Here is a 7,413-nt window from a genome sequence, read left to right as displayed (position 1 = left end):
TGTGCAATCAACTAATGAAATGTAATGTTACTATTGCAAATGTTACATAAGCACACATCACCTCTATGCACATTGTCCCCCTTATCCCAACCTTCTCCAAAAGTAGGTGTGAAACTCTTCACCTACATTTTAACAAATAAACATGGAAGGACAGTAATGCAAATTAGTAGCTTTTGAAAATATGCATGAAAACATGATTTGGCACAAACCAAGAAAGGCCCATAGATCTTGAAGCTTTGGAGAACTTCATGGAGCTATGAATATCATTCAACATCTTCGTTCTCAGCAATTGCAGAGACCATTGATCAAGGATGTGCCACTCAAGGGAGTTGAATGGTGAGCAAGGAAGTTCAAGAGCACCATATGGATTCTAAGATGTAGGCACAAGATATTCGTACTGATAAAAAATAATTTTAAAGTTGAGAATGCTTTGTGAAGACTCCCTAGCCATCAAGGACTTACCCACATCAATATGCAAAGCTTCATGCATCAAAGCATCCTTAGCCATCAAGGTCTTGCCCACATCAACATGCAATGCTTCATACACTCTAGTTAACTTCTCAAGGGTTGTTTCTCTATTAAATTTGATGAGGAAACATTTGTAAGGAAAATTATATATAAGCAAAGAAAATTCATGAGTATAAAACAACATAATAAAATGAGAAATATCACAATAGAGACCCACACATATCATGGGGGGCAAGCTTCAACTTATACTACGACAAGACCACCATCTCTTGCCTTCTTAAATGCAAGTAGTCTATATTTTTCTTAGTGAAGATATGTGCTATTGGTTGCATGTAGACCCATGAATCTTTCTTGAACATTGGTCCTATCATTGTTCATGAACACAAATAGCATTAATGGAATCTCGAGGATGTCATTGATGACTTGCTGATGCTATAAACATGACTTTAGTAAGAAGAAACTTGTAGTTCTTGGGAGGAAAAAGGCAAGGGGCTAATAATAAGAAAGAGATGAATGGTGGCTATGGAGCATTAAAAGAAAAATGTGGCTATGAAAGGAAAGATGTAGTGGAGAAATTTGATGAATAGATTTCTGAAGTTGAGAAGGGAGAATGCCCAAAACAAGAAATAATTCATAGAGAAACACATAAAGAAAGCTTATTTTTAGTTATATACAATATAAAATGAATTTTAGAGAAAAAAGGGCCTTTCTAGATAGGATGAATTTTTTTTATTTTTGCATCTCGCTTTTGGATGCCCTGTGGGGTCCACTTGGCATGGGGGCCACAATACGATGTAAGAGGTAGAAGTTTTTTTTTTGTTAAGATTAAAGTGGAGGTAGGAAAACAAGCTTGCCTGTGGTGGGTCAAAGGGAAAAAGGAAAGTGGATAAAATTTGCACTCCACACCCTCTCCCGTTGGTCCACCTCAAATCTCTTGCAACAAAAAAGGTATTAACTCCTAACCTAAAGGGGCCTTTTGAGTCCATATTTTCCCTAATGATAATAGCTATTTGCAAGAATTACATAAGGCTATTCATTGACTATAACAATTCGCAAGAACCGCACAAAGGGGTTAATTAACTGCAATACTTTGAAAGGTTCATAGACACACATACATGCATGTTCATTAACTATAGTTTGTGAGCATCACACAAGGGACTTCACCAACTATGACAGTTTGTAAGAATACCACAAGGGATTTCACTAACTACAATTGTTTGATGACTCACACAAATACACATGCATGTTGACAATATTGTAACTATTCTTAGGAATGTTACGAGAAATTTTTCATTGTTGCAAAGGGTCAATGAGTATGCTATAGAAAATAGAAGGACTCGAATATCAAGTTAAGTAGTTTCAAAGGTAATAAGCCTACGCACAACTTTTTGCCTATACCTCTCATAAGGCATGGCATGGTATATTAACTCATGGATCGATGAGGACAAGTAAGAGACCTTAGATATTGCATCCAATGAAGGCATATCAAACTTAATTGCCTTAGCAAAGTAGAAGTACACACAGTTGATACACATGTCGTCAAGGTATAGTGTTGGGAATTATCTTTGTTTTGTTTATGATAGTCTATTTACCATGTATTTGTGAGAGATTCTTGGTCAAATATCTAAGCTTAACACATTTAAGAATAAAGAAGTCCACACTATCATCATTCTTCTCTACATTCACATCGCAATTCTCAGCCTCAAAGGATGAGTTGATCAAGCATATCTTCTCCCCCTTCAAACATAGCATGGTCAATTGAAGCTTGCCCTACTAGTATCTCATTTTCCAACTTTGATTTAAGGGTACCGTGTTCCCACCTTTTAACATGATCATTGCAACAAGACCTGATGCAAAGACTCACAAATGCTATGCAAGGATTAAGACCCCTACATTTGATGCCAGGAGGCATATTCCACGGCGGATTCCATGAGGTTTTGCGGTGGATTTCGTAAAATTATATTTATTGCCGGGGCTCATACACAAGGTGGATTCCTTGTGCGAAAAGTCAATGGGAACGCCTGTCCTTTTCAGGCGTCTCGTTAATTTAATGTGCAAGTGGGTGATTCCATAGCGGGTGATTCCGCAAAATACATATTTAAATTAATGGACGTTTATGAGTTTAGAGTGCGCACTTGTAATAAATTAAGGCTAGGATTGAGAGTTCTAACCAATTTATTTATTTTGTAGTTGAAGACTACTAGGTATTCACTTTTGTTGGTTTAATTTCATTATTTTTCTAACAATTGTGAATGCTTCAGTTGATGTGTAGATTAGGCAGCGGTACCACTGGGCGATAGCATGTATTCAAGTTATTTAGAAGAAATTATCATTTTTATGGGCGCACATCTTAGGCGTGACGCCAATATTTATTTTCATGCACTTATTTATTGAAGCGCTTGACATTTATTTATTATTTTGTATACGCATGGACGCATGATTTAAATATTTGTTATTGGACATTGTATTTGGGCACAGCCCGGCTCTTTGGGCGCCCAACCGCTTTATTATTTATTTGGACAAAAGCAAACACAAAAGCTAAATCGTGCTAATTGTAAATTTGGGCTATTTTTTAGCTTGGAGATGAATAATATATTAAATACATACTTTGTGGAGCACTCACACAACGTATGGGGAAAAATTGTACCCAATTAGTCTTTTGCTTCATGCCATGCAAGTCTTCTCTCTTGTTTTTTGTGCAAAAGTAGAGTTCTTTTGTTCTTGGGGACCTTTTGGCACTCGCTACGTACGCATACAGCATCCGATCTGTGCACCAGTGGTATCAGAGCAAAGCTGAGATCGAGAGCTTCCAATCGCTTACCATCTCGTGCGAAGGCGAAGCTCCTGGAATGATAGAGCTCTACAATCAATCTTGCGGCAATCCGTCAATACCAGCGTGTTCCTGGCGGTGAAGAACCCCCTGCTACGCACTTGGATCACGAAGGACCAGCCTCTACAGGCAAAGGACCAGCAGACAAACTCCCACATCAAGTCGCTTGTTTACAGATAAGAAAAAGAAGTTTATTATTCATTGCTTAAGTAAAAGACAAGCTTTAAATGCTTATAAGAGCTTAAAGCTCTTTGAAATTTTGATTTGCTGTGGCAGGAGTACGTCGCCACAAACGGCGGCGTAAAAAATGGCCCCCCTTTTACGTCTACAGAAAACGTTTGCTTTTTATTAAAAAAACAAGAGCTTCAAGCTTAAAGATTATTGAGCTCTAAAGGTTCCAAGGTTTAAAACCTCTCCCATAGCGGGAGTTCATATACAGTTAGTCTTGAAAGGGTTTTTGACTTCCATCCAAGCCCCATACGCACCTACGGTTTGACAGAGTTCAATTCCAACAAGCAGATTGCTATATACAGTCTACAAGGACGAAGTATACGTTTGGAAGAAGACCGTGACATCAACGTCAGCATCCACAAAGAAGAAATATTGCAAAAAGCCATTTTTTTTAAAAAAAATAGAAATAAGCCTTGTAAATCCAACTTTGAGCTACGCTCATCCCGCTAACAAGATTTCTAGTGTGTGAGGTCGTTTGAAATTTTGCAAGATGTCCGATCAAACCATGGAAGATTTTATGGCTGAAGGTGATTTACCGGAACCAACGATGGAGCAAAAGCTGGACCTAATTATGATGCAGCTTCAAGAGGAACGAAAACCACATCAAACTTTGCAAGCTCAATTGGCCAGTCTGCAATGATCTACCGCCGACCAAGATGGACCGCAATCTGAAGATATTATACGACGTACGATCGATGCGACACTTGAAGCGCAATCTATTCGAAAAGAAACAAAGATAAATAAAAGAAATTTCAAATTTCATACTTTCAATGGGTCATGCGCGATGGAAAGACTGTACTTGCTTTTATCTACCAATTTGATTATTATTTCCATGAAGAACAGTATGCTGAGAAATACAAAATTAAGTGTGTCACTAATCATTTAGTGGACAGAGCATCCCTATGGTGGACTGTTGTCCGCAAAAGCATTGATAGTCCTACTACTTAGGAGATTTTTCAAAAGAAATTTTTGCAAAATTTTCTTCCACCCCAATTCCACAAAAAAGCAATCAAACAGTGGGATCTTCTGCAACGGAGGGATCGTGAGCTTATTTCACAATATACCGAGTGTTTTTGAAATGCTTTATTGCAACTTCGAATGCTCGAAGATATACCTGAGGCAACCCATAAACGCAAGTTCATGTCTGGCTTACTTGGATATTTTTATGCTGAGGTAAACATGTTTAAGCCAACAACTCTCAAAGATACAATTTCCTTGGCCCTTGATGCTGAAGACAAAATTCGAGGACGAGAGAAGCAACCACAACAATTCCCAACTAATGGTAACTTTGGTTCAAAACAATTCAATTCAAATTTTCGAAGATTCAATCAAAATCGTTTTCTTCCATCTTCATTCCATAAATCTTGGACACGACCCCCTGCTTTACCTATCAAACACAAATCCAAATCCTAAGTCATCTTTCAAGTCACATCCCAACGTTCCTAAACTTCCCGCTATTACCAATAATTTGTCTAAGGCCAAACCCATAGTCTGTTACAAATGTCATCAACCTGGACATCTAGCGGCCAATTGTCAATCCAAAAAGCCAACTGTTCACATCAACTATTTGGGAGCGACAGAAGATGAAGAACATGAAGAAATGCTAGATTTCACGGAAGATGATGACGATATCGGTACTACTTCAGATACTTTACCAGGTATGCCAAATCAGTATTCTTTATTAACGATGAAATGTCGTGTATGGTAGAGAAAAGACTGTTTTACATGATGATGGAAGCACACACGACTTTATTTCTGCAAAATTGGTCAAAGAATTGAAATTACGTACTATTTCTACTCATTATCGCATCAAGGCTGCATTCTTAGGCACTGGATACAATGGAACACAAGAAGTGCATGAATTAGAAATTAAACTTGGTGATTATGTTGAACGCTGAAATTTCTTAGTTGTGCCTTTGCAATCTAGTGACATTATCTTAAGAATGCCTTGGCGTCATCAATAGAATCCCGATATAGATTATTCCACGCATTCAATGAATATTCATTCTAATGGGAAACAAATCACATTGCATGGTATGCACACTTTCGATAATTTTCCATTGTTTAGTCATACACAGGCTAAACGTGCATTACGAAAAGATAGTAAATCTTACTTAATATGGGTGAATGAAATTGAAGTTAAAGAAAATCAGATGAATCCTAGGCACTCACAATTTATTTCACAATTTCAAGATTGTTTTACTGTTGACTTACCACCTGGCTTACCACCTATACGTCCCGAAGATCACAAAATAGACCTAATTCCTGGATCACAACCACCATGTAAAGCACCATATAGACATAACCAAATTGAACAGAAAGAAATTCAAGTCTAAGTTAAAGAATTGTTAACCTGAAGACTCATTAGACCCAGTATTGCCAGGGCTCATACACAAGGTGGATTCCTTGTGCAAAAAGTCGATAGGGACGCATGTCCTTTTTGGGCGTCTCGTTAATTTAATGTGCAAGTGGGTGATTCCATAGCGGGTGTTCCGCAAAATACATATTTAAATTAATGGACATTTATGAGTTTAGAGTGCGCACTCGTAATAAATTAACGTTAGGATTGAGTTCTAACCAATTTATTTATTTTGTAGCTGAAGACTGCTAAATATTCACTTTTGTCGGTTTAATTTTATTATTTTTCTAACAATTGTGAATGCTTCAGTTGATGTGTAGAGCAGGCAGCAGTGGCATTGGGAAGCATTGGGCGATAGCATGTATTCAAGTTATTTAGAAAAAATTATCATTTTTTATGGGTGCTTATCTTAGGCGTGGCACCAATATTTATTTTGATACGCTTATTTATTGAAGTGCTTGATATTTATTTATTATTTTGTATGTGCATGGACGCACGATTTAAATATTTGTTATTGGACATTGTATTTGGGCAAAGCTCGACTCTTTGGACGCCCAACCGCTTTATTCTTTATTTGGACAAAAGCAAACACAAAAGCTTAAGCGTGCTAATTGTAAATTTGGACTATTTTTTAGCTTGGAGATTAATAACATATTAAATACATGCTTTGTGGAGCGCTCACACAAGGTATGGGGGGAAATTGTACCCAATTAGTCTTTTGCTTCATATCGTGCAAGTCTTCTCTCTTGTTTTTTGTGCAAAAGTAAAATTATTTTGTTCTTGGGGACCTTCCGACGCTTGCTACGTAAGCATATAGCATTCGATCTATGCACCAAGATTTTCTCACATCCCCATGCTTTTGAGCTATCCACATCTTGGGGCTTTATCAATCAAAATGTTTTGTTTATGTCAATGCCTTCTTTTGTTAACTAAGCGTAGGAAACTAGAGGCACCATGTGACATTGGTTTTGTCAAAAACTCAATAACACCTATAACTTGCTGAAGAATTACTTCATACATCTTAATATGTTCATGTGTGAGGGCCCTCTTCAATCACCATAACACTAGAGCCATTGTGTTCCCCCTCTCCATGACTCAATATGCCATGTCATCTTTATCCCTATCGAATAATAGAGAATTTGCCTACAAAGTAGAATAGTCCTGAACCTTTGAATTGCAAAGCTCTACCATAAAGCCACACCCAATTATGCTAAAAACTCAAACCTTGAACTTTGAGCCATTTGTTTGGCATAAGTAAGTAATGTTGGACAAAAAGGGTATCATAAAACTTCAATGTAAAGCTTATCATTGAAAATGTAAGCACGCATCTCCTTGACTATTCTATCATCTTCACTACTTCACGATAAGAAATGTAAACCAAGTACATTGATCTTTGTGTTTCATTCTACTCTTTGAATGAGTAGTTATCAACAAAGTCCATCATAAAGACTATGGTACCTAGAGAAAACACCTTCAAGCATTGTCTATACTAATTAAATTGCCATGTGTATGTAAAGTTGTCTAA

This window comes from Lygodium microphyllum, chromosome 4 (assembly GCF_053477565.2).
Source record: "Lygodium microphyllum isolate KBCC chromosome 4, Lygodium_microphyllum_v1.1.10, whole genome shotgun sequence".
Taxonomy (NCBI): Eukaryota; Viridiplantae; Streptophyta; class Polypodiopsida; order Schizaeales; family Lygodiaceae; genus Lygodium; species Lygodium microphyllum.
The sequence above is the reverse complement of the archived record's forward strand: the minus strand, read 5'-3'. Positions refer to the sequence as shown.